The 18,522-nt window shown below is 38.0% G+C and overlaps 1 pseudogene; it reads left to right on the forward strand.

Moving 5' to 3' along the window:
- The first annotated feature begins 8,780 nt into the window (after positions 1–8,780).
- LOC112809275 (elongation factor 1-alpha 1 pseudogene) lies at positions 8,781–10,238 on the forward strand (annotated as a pseudogene).
- The last annotated feature ends 8,284 nt before the right edge of the window (positions 10,239–18,522 follow it).

An 18,522-nucleotide genomic window follows, 5' to 3' on the forward strand; every position in this document is an offset into this window, starting at 1 on the left:
CCAGGAGTGCCTGAGTGTGGCAGAGCTCCCATGTATCAGAGCAGGGAAGCTGGCTGCAAAGATGGAACTGAGTAGTGGGCTTTCAGCTCGGGGTTGCCATAAACCATGATCCATGGCACAGTTGGGCCACTGCTCTTCCAGCAGGAACCCAACAAGTGGCAGATCCAGGGAGACTCCCCTTCCTCCCCCAGAAGGAGTGGTGTAGGAGCACTCCTCAGGAATCTGCTGGGTTTGGAGACTCCAAATGGGGTTGTGTGCCAGAGATATAAACGCTCCATCACAGGCCGGGTGATCATGGCGTGCAGCCGGAGACCAGGGAGATAGGAGTGATTGATTGCTTTGCTCTAGGGCTCACTGAGGAGTGGGGCCCTGAGCTCTCGGCTCCACTGGGGCAGAAATTGGGAGGCCCCCATTTTCACTCTCGTTCTCCAAAGCTGTATTGGAAGGTTGCAGGGAACAAAAGCTACGGAGAGCAAACCTGAGCAGATTACTTAGCCCGGCCCCTGGCAAAGGTGGTACAATTCCACCTCGGGCAAAGACATTTGAGAATCACTGCAACAGGCCCCTCCCCCAGAAGATCAGCAAGAACAGCCAGCCAAGACCAAGTTTACCAATCAATGAGAATGGCAGAATGCCAGCACTAGGGGAATACAGCACATAAAATTCATGGTATTTTTTCCCCCTGATTCTTTAGTCTTTCAAAGTTAATTTTTTTAACTTTCTTTTTTTTTCTTTTTTTGAATGTTTTTCCCTTTTTCAACCAACATCTTATGAATCCCTTTTTAAAAAATCTTTTTTTATTTTTCATTTTTAGAGTCATATTCTATCCCTTCATAGTAGTTAACCTTATTTTTGGTATATATATAAGTTGTTCACTCTTTAAAAGTTTGGGATACAGTTTCTTCTAACAGACCAAAATATACCCTAAATCTCTAGTGTATGGCTCTGTTCTAGTCTCCTGCCTAATCACATTCTCTTCCTTTATTTTTTTTAATTTCTCTTCTTTCTTTTTGCAACAAACTTCTTATATTATAAATTCCTTTTTATAAAATCTTTTATACTTCTCATCTTTAACTCATATTCCATCCCTTCATCGTCTTTACCCTTATTTTTGTTCATATATAAGCTTTTCTTTCTTGAAAATTTTGGGAGGCACTTTCTTCTAACAGACCAAAATACAGCCAAAATCTAGTATGTGGCACTGATTTATTCACCAGCCTGATCATATTTGATTATATTCTTTTTTTATCTTTCTCTTTTTCATTCTTTTTTCTTTCATTCCCCCTGGTTTCAGGTCTCTTCTGATTTGTTTAGTGTATATTTTTCTGGGGTTGTTGTTACCCTGTTAGCATTTTGTTCTCTCATTCATCTATTCTCTTCTGGACAAAATAACAAGATGGAAAAAATCACCTCAAAAAAAAAAAAAGAACAAGAGGCAGTACTGACTGCCAGGGACCTAATCAATATGGACATTAGTAAGATGTCAGAACTAGAGTTCAGAATGACGATTATAAAGATACCAGCTGGGCTTGATAAAAGCATGGAAGATATTAGAGAAACCCTTTCTGGAGAAATAAAAGAACAAAAATCTAACCAAGTCGAAATCAAAAAAGGCTATTAATGAGGTGCAATCAAAAATGGAGGCTCTAACTGCTAGGATATATGAGAGGAGAGAGAATTAGTGATATAGAAGACCAAATGATGGAAAGTAAAGAAGCTGAGAAAAACAGAGATAAACAACTACTGGATCATGAGGGCAGAATTCAAGAGATAAGTGATACCGTAAGACAAAACAATATTAGAATAATTGGGATCCCAAAAGAAGAAGAAAGAGAGAGAGGGGCAGAAGGTTTACTGGAGCAAATTATGGCAGAGAACTTCCCTAATTTGGGGAAGGACACAGGCATCAATATCCAGGAGGCACAGAGAACCCTCCTCAAAATCAATAAAAATAGATCAACACCCGACATCTAATAGTAAAACTTACAAGTCTCAGAAACAAAGAGAAAATCCTGAAAGCAGCTCGGGAGAAGAGATATGTAACCTACAATGGTAGAAACATTAGATTGGCAACAGACCTATCCACAGAGACCTGGCAGGCCAGAAAGGACTGGCATGATATATTCAGAGCACTAAATGAGAAAAATATGCAGCCAAGAATACTATATCCAGCTAGGCTGTCACTGAAAATAGAAGGAGAGATAAAAAGCTTCCAGGAGAAACAAAAACTAAAGGAATTTGCAAACACGAAACCAGCCCTACAGGAAATATTGGAAGGGGTCCTCTAAGCAAAGAGAGAGCCTAAAAGCAGCATAGATCAGAAAGGAACACAGACAATATATAGTCACAGTCACCTTACAGGCAATACAATGGCACTAAATTCATATCTTTCAGTAGTTACCCTGAATGTAAATGGGCTAAATGCCCCAATCAAAAGACAGAGGGTATCAGACTGGATAAAAAAAAAAAACAAGACCTGTCAATATGTTGTCTGCAGGAGACACATTTTAGACCCAAAGACACCCCCACATTGAAAGTGAGGGGGTGGAAAACCATTTACCATGCTGATGGACACCAAAAGAAAGTTGGGGTGGCAATCCTTATATCAGACAAATTAGATTTTAAACCAAAGTCTATAATAAGAGATGAGGAAGGACACTATATCATACTTAAATGGCCTATCCAACAAGAGGATCTAACAATTGTAAATATCTATGCCCCTAACATGGGAGCAGCCAGTCAATAACAAAAGCAAAGAAACACATCGACAACAATACAGTAATAGTAGGGGACTTTAAGAACCCCCTCACTGAAATGGACAGATGATCTAAGCAAAAGATCAACAAGGAAATAAAGACTTTAAATGACACACTGGACCAAATGGACTTTACAGATATATTCAGAACATTCCATCCCAAAGCAACGGAATACACATTCTTCTCTAGTGCCCGTGGAACATTCTCCAGAATAGATCAGATCCTAGGTCACAAATCAGGTCTCAACTGGTACCAAAAGATTGGGATCATGCCCTGCATATTTTCAGACCACAATGCTTTAAATTAGAACTCAGTCACAAGACGACAGTCAGAAAGAACTCAAATACATGGAGGCTAAAGAGCATCCTACGAAAGAAGGAAAGGGTCAACCAGGAAATTAAAGATGAATTTAAAAAATTCATGGAAACAAATGAAAATGAAAACACAACTGTTCAAAATCTTTGGGATGCAGCTAAGGCAATCCTCCGAAGAAAGTATATAGCAATACCTTTCTCAAGAAACAAGAAAGGTCTCAAATACACAACCTAACCCTACACCTGAAGGAGCCAGAGAAAGAACAGCAAATAAAGCCTAAACAGCAAATAAAGCAGGAAAAAAGAAATAATAAAGATCAGAGCAGAAATCAAGGAAATAGAAACCAAAAGAACAGTAGAACAGATCAATGAAACTAGGAGCTGGTTCTTTGAAAGAATGAATAAGATTGATAAACCTCTGGCCAGACTTATCAAAAAGAAAAGAGAAATGACCCAAATAAATAAAATCATGACTGAAAGAGGAGAGATCACAACCAACACCAAAGAAATACAAACAATTATAAGAACATATTATGAGCAACTATATGCCAACAAATTAGATAATCTGGAAGAAATGGATGCATTCATAGAGATGTATAAACTACCAAAACTGAACCAGGAAGAATGGAAAACCTAAACAGACCTATAACCACTAAGGAAATTGAAGCAGTAATAAAAAAATCTCCCAAAAAAACAAAAGCCCAGGGCCAGATAGCTTCCCAGGGGAATTCTACCAAACATTAAAGAAGATTTAATACCTATCTTTCTGAAACTGTTCCAAAAAATAGAAATGGAAGGAAAACTTTCAAACTCATTTTACGAGGCCACCATTACCTTAATCCCCAAACCAGACAAAGGACCCCATCAAAAAGGAGAATACAGACCAATATCCCTGATGAACATGGATGCAAAAATTCTCACCAAAATACTAGCCAATAGGATCCAACAGTACATTAGAAGGATTATTCATAATGACCAAGTGGGATTTATTCCTGGGTTGCAAGGTTGGTTCAACATCTGCAAATCAATCAATGTGATATAATACATTAATAAAAGAAAGAACAAGAACCATACGATCCTCCCAATAGATGCAGAAAAAGCATTTGGCAAAGTACAACAACCTTTCTTGATCAAAACTCTTCAGAGTATAGGGATAGAGGGTACATACCTCAATATCTTAAAAGCTATCTATGAAAAACCCACAGCGAATATCATTCTTAATGGGGAAAAACTGAGAGCTTTCCCCCTAAGGTCAGGAACACGGCAGGGATGTCCACTATCACCACTGCTATTCAACATAGTATTAGAAGTCCTAGCCACAGCAATCAGACAACAAAAAGAAATAAAAGGCATTCGAATTGGCAATGAAGAAGTCAAACTCTCACTCTTTGCAGATGATATGATACTTTATGTGGAAAACCCAAAAGACTCCACCCCAAAACTGCTAGAACTCATACAGGAATTCAGTAAGGTGGCAGGATATAAAATCAATGCTCAGAAATCAGTGGCATTCCTATGCAACAAGACAGAAGAAAGAGAAATTAAGGAGTCAATCCCAACATAAAAAAAAAGCTTTTTATCTTGATGAAGTCCCAATAGTTCATCTTTGCCCTTGCTTCCCTTGCCTTTGGAGATGTTTCTAAGAAGTTGCTGCGGCTGAGGTTGAAGAGGTTGCTGCCTGTGTTCTCCTTTAGGATGTTGATGGACTCCTGTCTCACATTTAGGTCTTTCAACCATTTAGAGTCTATTTTTGTGTGTGGTGTAAGGAAATGGTCCAGTTTCATTCTTCTGCATGTGGCTGTCCAATTTTCCCAACATCATTTGTTGAAGAGACTGTTTTTTTCCACTGGACATTCTTTCCTGCTTTGTGAAAGATTAGTTGACCATAGAGTTGAGGGTCCATTTCTGGGCCCTCTATTCTGTTCCATTGATCTATGTGTCTGTTTCTGTGCCAGTACCATACTGTCTTGATGATGAAAGCTTTGTAATAGAGCTTGAAGTCCGGAATTGTGATGCCACCAGCTTTGCTTTTCTTTTTCAACATTCGTCTGGTTATTCGGGGTCTTTTCTGGTTCCATACAAATTTTAGGATTATTTGTTCAATTTCTTTGAAAAAAGTGGATGGTATTTTGATAGGGATTGCATTAAATGTGTAGATTGCTCTAGGTAGCATTGACATCTTCACACTATTTGTTCTCCCAATCCACGACATGGAACATTTTTCCATTTCTTTGTGTCTTCCTCAATTTCTTTCATGAGTATTTTATGGTTTTGTGAGTACAGATTCTTTGCCTCTTTGGTTAGATTTATTCCTAGGTATCTTATGGTTTTGGGTGCAGTTGGAAGTGGAATTGACTCCTTAATACAGAAATATCAACAGAAATATCATTTGATTTCACTTATGTGGAATTTAAGAAACAAATTTAAGAAACAAAGCAAATGAGCAAAGGGAAAGAGAGAGAGAAACAAACCAAGAAACAGACTCTTAACTATAGAGAACAAATTGATGTTTACCAGAGGAGAGGGGGGTGGGGGGATGAGTTAAATTAGGTGATGGGGATTAAGGAGTGCACCTATTGTGATGATCACCAGGTGTTTACGGAAGTGTTGAATCACTATAGTGCATACCTGAAACTAATATTACACTGTATGTTAACAGGAATTTAAATAGAAACTTAAAACATTAAAGAAGTTTATGGGTTAGTTTATGAGAGGACCTAGCATTTGAATACAGAAATGTACAGTATAATTGTTTGATATAAATTCAGTTTCCTTTTGGATGAGATTTTCTGCTTTGAACCTTTTTTCTCTTTTTTTCTCACCCTTGACACTACTGACATTTTGCACTGGGTAATTCTCTGTTCTGTGGGGATGTCCTGTGCTTTTTAGGATGTTTAGCATCATGCTTGGCCTCTGTTCAGTAAATGCTAGTAGCACCTTCCTTCCCCAATCATGACAACTAAAAATTCCTCCAGAAATTGCCAAAAGAAATATCCCTTCTGGGACAAAAGCACCTTCTGCTGAAAGCCACAGGTTTAAGACAACACAACTAAAGAAAAAGAGAGCAGATAATCATTCTTCAGTGCAGCTTTATTCTACTCAGAAAAAAAGGCAAAACCACGGACATTGCTTTTCTGAGCAACTTGAGGATTACAGTTGCCCATTGAATGAAGAATTTTGAATACATAATTATATGCATAGTTTACTTTCATTAATTTTTCATTGAATTTCAATGTATTTGATTAAATAAGTTTCATATAAATAATAAAACCATGAAAAATATGAGGAAATCACCGTGTATTTGCTGCTTTAAAATGATTACTGTTATAAATAATATACTCAGTTGTGGTTTTACATTGCAGAGATTTCCCCACCTTGTGGCCTGTGAGTTGGATTCTATGCTTCGCCTAAGAAGCTATTTTCTCACTAGATTAAATATTGTGAAATAAGAAGAAAATATGTAAATATAATATGCCCCAAAGCAAAAAAATTAATTTTCAACACAGATGGGTTTCAAGAGGTTTAATGCCAAAGATTTTAAAAGTCTTGTGCCAGGGGGTACTTTGTTTGTAACTGAGATAAAATATTTCCTGTATTATCCTCACAGAATGATGAGTTTCATCCCCAAAGCAGACATTTAAAGGGTCATTTGAAATAAAGTGAAAAGCATTAAATATCTGATTCCCTTAGTCCCAACAGTACCATTAACTCTATCTGTTCTATCCCCCAAAATGGAAAAAGAGGAATGGTGTAGGAAAGTGGGTAAAATACTTTATGATATGTTTTTTTCCCCGAACAGAAATTAATCACAAAAGGATAATCTCAAAGTTTTTATTCAATGACAACCTTATATGTAGCCAATGGGAGTTGAAACTAAATAAGCACAAGTTTAATTCCCATTCCATTTGGTGAACTGATAACAATGAAGTCTTCCACATTTAGCCAAGAAAATCTGATTATCATCACATGCATTTCTTTGCAGCATTCCTTTGTCAGTAAATAAATATTGCAGTGTATGGAGGGCTTAGGTTACCCATTAAATAACGGATCTAGTCATAGCCTTCAAAGAGCTATAGTCTATAAAATGTAGCTAGGATGGAGATACAAAGAACTTCTGGAAACACATATTTATGCTTTTGTTCCTTCTGGACATACAACATGCACTTAATCAATGTTGAATGAAACTAAACTAAGAAAAGTTCCATGAATTAAAAAACAGACTGCATAGTTCTAGGAAGATGTACACTCATATAAAAGAAAGCAGCAAAGGACCTCAAATTCTTAAAATCCTGCTTAGGAATGCTCCAGGAAATTTCAAGAAATTCCAGTTCATTTTTCAAAATGTGTGGCTTGGGTTCAGACAAGTTGAGAAAGAATCATATTTGTAACCACTATACATCTCAGAATTTCTGCAAGTGTCCATTATTCTTGTAAATTCACTTGGATTTATCCCTATTTTGGTTTAAAAAAAAAAAAGCTTGCTACAAAGAAACAATTTATTCTTGAATGTAAATCCCAAGGCATACCTCTAGTTGTGGCTTTGTCATTGGTTCAGATGATTCTCAATGAAAATATTCCTCTATAATTTAATCTGTAGTTAGATTTACACAGACAAGTTTTGGGGGAGCTATTTCTTCATAAATGTTCAACATCTCACTGTGGCAATATGGCTAATCTCGGAGACTCATTTCCAAATGAGAAAATATGAAAGGAGAGTTTATGGCTATACTCAAAGGCCCAAAGTACACCTTGTAAGAAGTTGCTTTGAAGGTTATATTTTCTTCTCCTTAGTAAAAGAATAATACCCTTCAGGAAGAATGAAGGGGGGGGAATCAGAGGGGGAGATGAACCATAAGAGACTATGGACTCTGAGAAACAAACTGAGGGTTCTAGAGGGGAGGGGGTAGGGGGATGGGTTAGCCTGGTGATGGGTATTGAGGAGGGCACGTTCTGCATGGAGCACTGGGTGTTATGAACAAACAATGAATCATGGAACACTGCACCAAAAACTAATGATGTAATATACGGTGATTAACATAACAATAAAAAAATTTAAAAAAAAACTAATGATGTAATGTATGGTGATTAACATAACATAATAATAAAAAAAATAATACCCTTCAGATTTTGAATGATCCTGACATGCTTAAGCCCTCTTATCCTTAGTCTAAATAAATGTTTATTATTTTGTACTACACAGTTCCCCAAAAATCTAATGTAATGATATTTAACACTGAAATTGTTGTGCATACATAATTGTTTGTAAAAACTAGATATGTTATGACAAGATATACTCATTTATTTTGGATGGATGTAATCTCAGACATAAAAAATACTCAAGTTATCTCAACTCAAATAAAAAAGTTAACTTTGTATTCTCTATGGAAAAAATGCCATCATATCGATGAATGACAAGTGGCACTAACAATGTAAAATTATTAAATGATAAAATCTACTTCTTATTACCAAAAATACATTTCAAATGCTGTACAAAATGATATGACAAGCACTGGGTGTTATATGCAACTGATGAATTACTGAACTCTACATCTGAAACTAATGATGTACTATATGTTGGTTAATTGAATTTAAATAAAAAATATTCACGTTGTGAATAAAACCTTTTATAAAATAGTATGTTTCTTTTTTCACAATGGATTTGTTGCCAGAACACAGGTGTCATGTAAACTACCACGACACCTAAACCAAAATGGGAAAGGAAAAGACTCATATCAACATTGTCATCACTGGACATGTAGATTTGAGCAAGTCTATCACTACTGGTCATCTGATCTACAAATGTGGTGGGATCGACAAAAGGACTATTGTAAAATTTGAGAAGGAGACTGCTTAGATGGAAAAGGCCCCTTCAAGTATGACTGGGTTTTAGATAAACTGAAAATTGAATGTGAACATGGTATCATCATTGATACCTCCCTGTGGAGATTTGAGAACAGCAAGTATTATGTGACCATCATTGATGCCTCAGTACACAGAGACATTATCAAAAACATGATTACAGGCACATCTCAGGCTGACTTTGATGCCCTGATTGTTGCTGCTGTTGTTGTGAATTTGAAGCAGGTATCTCCAAGAATGGGAAGACCCGTGAACATGCCCTTCTGGCTTACACACTGGGTGTGAAACAACTAATTATTAGTGTTAACAGAATGGATTCCACTGAACCACCCTACAGCTAGAAGAGATATAAGGAAATTGTTAAGGAAGTCAGCACCTACATTAAGAAAATTGGCTACAACCCTGACACAGTAGCATCTGTGCTAATTTCTGGTTGGGATGGTGACAATATGCTGCAGACAAATACTAACATGCCTTCGTCCAAGAGATGGAAAGTCACCCGTAAAGATGGCAAAGCCAGTGGAACCATGCTGCTTGAAGCTCTGGATTGTATTCTGCCATCAACTCGTCCAATTGACAAGCCCTTATGTCTGCCCCTCCAGGACATCTACAAAATTGGTGATATTGGTACCGTCCCTCTGGGTTGAGTGGAGACTGGTGTTCTTAAACCCAGCATGGTGGTCACCTTTGCTCCAGTCAGTGTTACAACCATAGTCAAGTGTGTTGAAAGGCACCATGAAGTTTGAGTGAGGCTGTTCCTGGGGACAATGTATGCTTCAATGACAAGAACCTATCTGTCAAAGATGTTCATTGTGGTAAAGCGGCTGGTGACAGCAAAAATGACCCACCAATGGAAGCATCTGGCTTCACAGCTCAGGTGATTATCCTGAACCATCCAGGCCAAATCAGTGCTGGATATGTACCTGTGCTGGACTGTCACCCAACTCACATTGCTTACAAGTTTGCTGAGATGAAGGAGAAGATTTATCATCGTTCTGGAAAAAAGTTGGAAAATGGCCCCACGTTCTTGAAATCTGGTGACGCTGCCATCATTGATATGGTTCCTGGCAAGGTCTATATGTGTTGAGAGCTTCTCTGACTATCCTACTCTGGGCCATTTTGCTGTTTGTGATATGAGACAGATGGTTGTTGTGAGTGTCATCAAAGCAGTGGACAAGAAGGCAGCTGGAACTGGCAAGGTCACCAAGCCTGCCCAGAAAGCTCAGAAGGCTAAATGAATATTAACCCCAATACCTGCCACTGCAGTCTTAATCAGTGGTGGAAGAATGGTCTCATAACTGTTTGTGTCAACTGGTTATTAAATTTAATAGTAAAAGACTGGTTAATGGGTGCATTGCATTGTAAAACCTTCAAAAGGAAAGAAGAATGTTTGTGGACCATTTGTTTTGTGTGTGTATGTGTCAGTTTTAAGTTATTAATTTTAAAAATCAGTACTTTTTTAATGGAAACAACTTGACCAAAAATCTGTCACAGAATTTTGAGACCCATTAAAACAAATGTTTAATGAGAAAAATAAAAATAAAATAAAATAGAATAGAATAAAATAATACATGTTTTTATACTATCTTCAGAGAACATAATCATGGAAATTTACATTTTAAGTGACATAAGAAACAGACTGAATGAACCATAATTATATTACTCAGTTTATTGACACCAGAAATGTTTTTTTTTTTTACTTAAACTTAAGGTTCATATTTAAAATACATATAATAAAGTCTATACTTGTCCAATATGGTAGCCACAAGTCACACGTCCTTTATATTTACATTTAAATTAATCAAAATTAATAAAATTTAAAATTTAGTTTCTCCATCATACTAGCTGCTTTTTTAGTGCTCAGTAGCCATATACTCATCATTACAAAAAATGTTGTCAATTCTGCTATGTATAGTAGAGATAGTTATATGAGAAATATATGTATCTTAAAAATATTTAAGGATTTTGAGAGAATTTATATTTTTCCCACTTGTAGACCACTTGACCTTCAGAGGAAAGGCACTTATAATTTCTAAATTCTGATCAGTTCTATATGATTATACATCTCCATCAATCATTCTAATTAGAACCAGGAAATATTAAATTAAGACTTTTCTACTTCACGCACTTTTGAAAATAGCTTTCCTAATTTCATTGACCAGCTATCCACCAAACTGATGACAAGGCTGAAGAGTACAAAGAGAAGATTCTTATATATAATTTTACTGATTGCTTCCATTATAATAATTATATTCTACTTAGTTTTAAATTCATTTAAAAACTTAGGGATAAGGATGGTATATCAGTCAGGATTCTCCAGAAAAACTGAATAGGGAAATATATATATATTATATATAAAATATATGATTTATTTCTAAGGAATTGGCTTATACAATTGTAGGAACTGGCAAGTATGAAAACTATCAGGCAGGCCAGCTGATTAGAAACTCAAGTGAGAGTTAATTCTGCAATCGTGAGGCAGAATTTTTTTTCTCCAGAAAACCTGTTTTTGCTTTTAAGGCCTTAAACTGATTGGATGAGATCTATATTATCAAGGGTAATCTCCTTTAATTAAAGTCAACTGATTGTAGCTATTAACCACATAGGAAAAATACCTTCACAGCAAAACCTAGATTAGTGTTTGACTAAATAACTGGGCCTAGCCAAACTGACACAAAATTAACCATCACAGATGGTAATGAGATCATATAAATGGGACTAGGGTAAGAGGGAGGTCTCTTCTCATGGCCAGAATGTGCCCAGGCTCCTGTAAGAATTCCTATTTACTACTTCAAACATGGGTGGAATACTAAACAACACCTGTTATGATAATAATCTAGACAAGAGGTTCTCATCAATGTGATTAAATGGATAAATTTCAAGGATCTCCCTTCTTTGCACTGGTAGATTTGTGAATTATCTGCAGTTTTCTGCCTTTATCCTGAGGACTGTTTCCAGAAGAGCATGAGTTTTTTTTTTGCTTTGTCAAAACTCAGTGAAAATATCCTGCCCTCTCTTCTCCCAACTTGACACTTTATCCTAAGTCATTGACTTTCTTTTTCTCAATCTCCTTCCTTTTTCTCTATTGTTCTAACCTCAGTTTATTTCAAGAACTTACAGATCTAATTGATGAATAAAAATTTTAAATACTGTCTTCAAAATAAATATTTTCTATTAAAGTCTACACTTGAAACTACTTCAAATGAAGATAAAATCATGGAAAATATTATTATAACAATTCATGCTATATATGCCCTAAACTCAGGGCTTAAGAGTATACATTCTATATTTCTTGCTCACATTCGTTTAATATTTACTTGAAGTTTTAGAATAAAGCAGGAGAGAAGCTGAAAATACTTGCACATTTTAATTTCAAAACAAACATGTATGACCCTTCCCCCAAAAGGTTTCATGCATATATGCCTCTAAACTCAAATGTGAAAATGTTAAAGAATGTACTTTGTGATAAGATCCTGCAGTAACATGGAAAATCATACATCCACAGGACTCTAGGTTACATGCTTTGAAAAACCCAAATAAGAATGTTCAAATTTACAACTTGGAACAGCAATTGCATTATAAGATAAAAGATGGATAGTGAATAAATACAAGGTTGTAATCATTCACTGAGAAGGCCCTTGCTGACATCATAAAACATGGAGGCACAGCTTGAACAGCTTTCATATGTTGGGAGACCCCCAAGAGTGATTTGCAGCCACTTACTTCTCCATTGCTCCACTTGATATATAAAAGGTACTTTTTTAACCCTTCTGAGAGCCTCCTCTGAAGAACTTTTTTAAACGTGAGGAAGTTGGAAGAAAGTTTCCTATCCCATTTCCATGAAAATTCAATTTGAAACTTTTTATGATGAGGTTATAATGTCAATTCATTCAAAAAATATTTGTCAAGGGCTCTGCTATGTGTTCAAGATATAGAGATGAATACCATCAAGTCCTGCCCTCACTTAAAGTCAACAACTCCTCAAGGAGCCTATAGTGATTTGAGGGCAGTTGTTATTAATTTGTATCAAAGTGACACCCAGAAGGGATTGATAGCAGTTGTCCAATTTGATCCCTCCATTACTATAACTAAAACATTCTGGATAGATTTTTTAGATGAATTTTTATTTGGGAATAATTTTAGATTTATACAAAAGCTAAAAAGTTAGTATAAGGATGTGATGGTTAATTTTATATATGAACCTGACTAGGACATGGGATGCCCTGACATTTGTTCAAACATTCTAGTTATGTCTATGAGAGTGTTTCTGGATGAGATTAAGATTCCAATCAGTAGACTGAATAAAACATGTTGTGCTCCCTTAGGTTGTGAAATCCATTCAATCATTTGAAGGCCTGAATAGAACAAAAACACTGACCATCTCTTGAGTAAGAGGGAATTTCCTTCTTTCTGACTGCCTGGAACTAGGACATTGTAAGGGTTTTGTTTATGTATACACACACACACACACACACACACACACACACACACACACACACACCTTTGGACTTGGACTGGAACTAACCCATACTATTATATACTCTATTATATACCACTAAACTGTGTGTGTGTGTGTGTGTGTGTGTGTGTGTGTGTGTGTAAATATGGCCTTTTGGTTCTGTTTTTCTGGAGAACCTTAACACAAGAGAGTTCCCATATATCCTCCACTCAGTTTCATTTTCCCATTCTATTATCATCATTATTATGATGCATTTATCAAAAATAAAAATTAGAGAGGGAGCTAAGATGTTGGCATAGTAGGAGGACCTTAGGCTCATCTTGTCCCTCAAACACAAATAGATAACTATCAAATCATTCTGAATACCCAAGAAATCAATCTGAGGACTGACAGAACAAACTCCACAACTAGAGGGAGAGAAAAGGCCACACTGAGGAAGGTAGGAAGTGCAGAGACATGGTTTGGGTGAGAAAAAGATTGCAGGTGCTGTGGAAGTGTGGGAACACTGGTAACAGAAAAAGGTGTGAGAGAGAGGAGCACACAGGGGAATGCACGAAGAGAATACTTCTCCAAGGCCACTGGCTGGGAAAATGAGAGGAGCTGATTTTTGTGAGTTTTTGCAACCAGCAGAGCTTGAAGACTGAAATTTTAAAGGTTGGCAGGCTTGGCTGGGATAGATCCCCGAGGGCACTGCCCTACTGCTACTGAGAAGGCTGGCAAAAAACTCGGGGGGCAGATGGCACAATCTGAGGAAGGCCTGGGCAGATGGGGGGAGATTATTCACTCTTTGTGGATCATGTCCCTGAGAGGTAGCGTTCACAGAGATGCCTCTCCAGGGGCCAAAGAAAACAGCAGGCATCATTTCCTGCCACCCCACCAAGCATAAATGCCAAGCTACATGCCAAGGGCAACTCAGCCCAAACACTGGCTCTTTAGCTTGCTTGCTCCAAGTCCCATGCTCCTGCACTCTGGTGTGACTGCCCTTCTCGGTCAAACCTCCCTCATTCCCAGCACAGTGAGACCCTTCCCCAGAAGACTAGCACAGGCCCCTTACCACACTGCGTGCCTAGAGCCTAGAGTTTTAAAAATTAGCAGGCTGGGCTGGGATAGAGGCTGGAGGGCACAGCACTGTTCCTGGAGAGAAGGCAGGCAAACAAGAGGCAGAAAGTGTGAAAATGGCGATCTGAAAAATGCCTGGAATGGACAGTGGGGAGATTATTCACTCTTCTTGGAGTGCTTCCCTGAGAGCAGCAACAGAAGGAGAGATAGAGTTTCCCAGACAAACAAAAACTAAAGGAGTTTGTGACCGCTAAACCAACCCTTCAAGAAACATTAAAGGGGACTCTTGGAGTGGAAATGAAAGACCAAAAGTGACAAGGACAAGAAAGCAACAGAGAAAATCTCCAAAAACAATAAAACAAGTAATAAAATGGCACTAAATGCATATCTATCAATAATTATTCTGAATGTAAGTGGACTAAACAGTCCAATCAAAAGACATAGTGTGTCAGAATGGATAAAAAAATAAGACCCACCTGAATGCTGCTTACAAGAGACTTATTTTAGACTAAAGACACCTACAGATTGAAAGTGAGGGGATGGGTTTTGGATCAATGAGCTAAGATGGTGGAGTAACAGGAAGATCCAAGGCTTGCCTCATCCCTTGAACACAACTAGATAAATACCAAATCATTCTGAATATCCAAATAATTGATCTGAAGACTGACAGAACAAATTACACAGCTAGAGGGAGAGAAGAGGCCACATTATGAAAGGTAGGAAGTACAGAGACGTGATTTGGGGGAGAAGAGGATCCCGGGTGCTGCAGAGAGGAAGAAGCCTTGATCACAGAAAGAGGTGAAAGAGAGAGAGATAGGGAGAGAGAGAGAGAGAAAGGGAGCACACAAGGGGTCGCACAAGGAAAATACTCCCAAAGCCATTGACTGGGAAAACAAGAGGGGCTGATTTTTGTGAGTTCTTACAACCAGCAGATCTCAAAGACTGGAGTTTTAGAGGTCCATGCTACAGAGGGTACAGAGCCTGGTGAGCACTGCAGTGCTCCTATGGAGGAGGGCAGAGAACCTGGGGGAAGAAGGCACAATCTGATGATACCCTGGGATGCACTGGGAGAGAGTGTTCCCCCTTCTCTGAGTGCATCTGGGAGAGATGGCACTGCCTCTCAGGGGACAAAAGAGCCAGAGGGTGCCATTATGTTCCCCCACCCCTCAGCATAGGCATAAAGACACCAGCTGAACTGGCTAACCTGGACACCAGCTTTTTGCTGGTCTTTACTCCAAACACCAAGCTCCTGTGCTTTGGTCTGACTGCCTTTCTGGGACAAACCTGCACCAGTCCCAGTACAGTGAGACTCCCCCACCCAGAAGATGAGCATGGGTCTTCACCATGCCAGATACCTAAAGTCTGGAGTTTTAAAATTCAGCTGGCCTGCCTGGGATAAACAGGTGCACTGCACTGCAAGGCAGGCAGATAGCCAGGACACAGACAAGGTGAAGGCAGGGATCTGAGGGACACCTGGGACACATGAGGGAAGATTATTTGGTCTTCTGTGAGGGCTTCCTGGACACTGACAGGTGTGAACTCCCCTCTCCAGGGTGAGGAAGAGGGCTGGTGTCATTTTTCTCCCCTACCCCTCAGCATAAACTAACTTCAGGAAACAGCACAGCACCAACAGTGGTGACTCAACTTCACTAAGCCCCACCCCCACACTCTGCAAGTGCTGCTTTACTAGGACAAATGTGCCTGAGAACTGGAACAGTGGGCCCCTCCCCCAGAAGACAAGCAAACCCTCACACACAACACAACTACTGACCATAGAGTGCTACAAAGCTTCAACTCAAGTGGAAATAGCAATAGATCTCTGTTAACAAGCAGATCAGAGCACACCTAGTAAAAACTCACCACACAGTAGACAAGGTCAAAACACCCCACTGCAGGTGAGGAGAAACATTACAGAGGATTGACCTGAGGGAAAGAGTGACCAAAACACATCAGCAGAGTGCAAACAGCATATGCCAGAAATGATCCCTGAATCACTGGGCCTTGGACAGTATATGATCTCTTTATAAAATGATTACTCTCAGGAGAAGGAAACATAACAGGCTTTCCTAAAACACAGAAGACAGTGGCTTAGACAAAATACCAAGAAGGAGTAATTCATCCCAAAAGAAAGAACAAGAAAAGGCCATGGCCAGGGATCTAATCAAAATAAATATAAATAACATGCCTGAACCAGAATTTAAAACAACAGTCATAAGGATACTAGCTGGGCTTTAAAAAAGCATAGAGACACCAGGGAGTGCCTTATAGCAGAGATAAAAGACCTAAAAACTAGTCAGGCCAAAATAAAAAAGAGCTATAACCAACATGCAAAACCAACTGGATGTAATGATCACAAGGACGGAAGAAGCAGAGGAACAAATAAATGATTAAAAAGATAAAATTATGGGGATGCCTGGGTGGCTCAGTCAGTTAAGTGTCTGCTTTCAGCTCAGGTCATGATCTCAGGGTCCTGGAATCAAGTCCCGTGTCATCTGGCTTCCTGCTCAGTGGGGAGTCTGCTTCTCCCTCTCCCTCTGCCCCTCCACCTTCTTGTGCTCTGTTTCTCTGTCTCTCTCTCTCTCAAATAAATAATTTAAAAAAATAATAAAAACCAATAAAAAGATAAAATTATGGAAAATAATGAAGTCAGAAAGAAGGTAAGAAAAAATATTGGATCATGAATGTAGACTTAGGGAACCCAGTGAATCCATAAAGCATAATAACATTCATATAATAGGAGTCCCAGAAGAAGAGAGGGGAAAAGGGGCAGAATGTTTATTTCAGCAAATTATAGCTGAAAACTTCCCTAATCTGGGGAAGGAAACAGACATCCAAATCCAGGAGGTACGGAGAACTCCCATCAAAATCAACAAAAGCAGACCAACACCAAGACATAGTGTAGTTAAATTTGCAAAATATAGAGATAAAGAAAAAAATCCTAAAACAACAAGACAAAAAAGTCCCTAACTTACAAGGGAAGACAAATAAGGTTAGCAGCAGATATCTCCACAGAAGCTTTGCAGGCTAGAAGAGAGTGGCACAATATATTCAATGTGGTAAATGAGAAAAATATGCAGCCAAGAATACTCCATCCACCAAGTCTGTCATTCAGAATAGAAATATGGATAGTTTCCCAGATAAACAAACAACTAAAGGAGTTTATGACACTAAACCAGTCCTGCAAAAAATAATAAAGGGGACTCTTCGAATGGGAAAGAAAAACCAAAAGCAAAAAAGACTAGAAAGGAACAGAGAAAATCTCCAGAAACGATGACATAAAAAGTGATACAATGGCACAAAATTCATATCTATTAATAATCACACTGAATGTAAAGGGACTAAATGCTCCAAAAGACATAGGGTGTCAGAATGGATTAAAAAAAAAAAAAAAAAACAAGGCCCATCTATATGCTGCTTACAAGAGACTAATTTTAGACCTAAAGACACCTGAGGATTGAAAGTGAGGGGGTGGAGAACCATCTATCATTCTAATGGACATCAAAAGAAAGCCAGAGTAGCCATCCTTATATCAAACTAGATTTACCAAAGATGGTAATAATACATGAAGAAGACTGTAAAAAGAGATAAAGACAGGCACTATATCATAAGAAAGGGGTCTATCCAAAAAAAAGAAATAACAATTGTAAATATTTATCCCCCAACTTGGGAGCACCCAAATATATAAATCAATTAATAATAAAAGAAACTCATTGATAATAATACAATAATAGGAGACTTTAACACCCTAATGACAATAATGGACAGATCATCTAAGCAGAAAATCAACAAGGAAACAATGACTTTGAATGACACACTGGACCAGATGGACTTGACAGATATTGTCAGAACATTTTATCCTAAAGCAGCAGAGTATACATTCTTTTGAGTGCATATGAAACATTTTCCAGAATAGATCACAGATACTGGGTCACAAATCAGGCTTCAACCAGTACAAAAAGATTGAGATCATACCCTGCATATTTTCAGACCACAATGCTATGAAACATGAAGTCAACCACAAGAAAAAATTTGGAAGGACCACAAATACATGGAGGTTAAAGAACATCCTACTAAA

Source organism: Callorhinus ursinus, unplaced genomic scaffold (assembly GCF_003265705.2).
Source record: "Callorhinus ursinus isolate GAN/ISIS: 27379988/994484 unplaced genomic scaffold, GSC_fseal_2.0 scaffold33, whole genome shotgun sequence".
In the NCBI taxonomy this organism is placed as follows: Eukaryota; Metazoa; Chordata; class Mammalia; order Carnivora; family Otariidae; genus Callorhinus; species Callorhinus ursinus.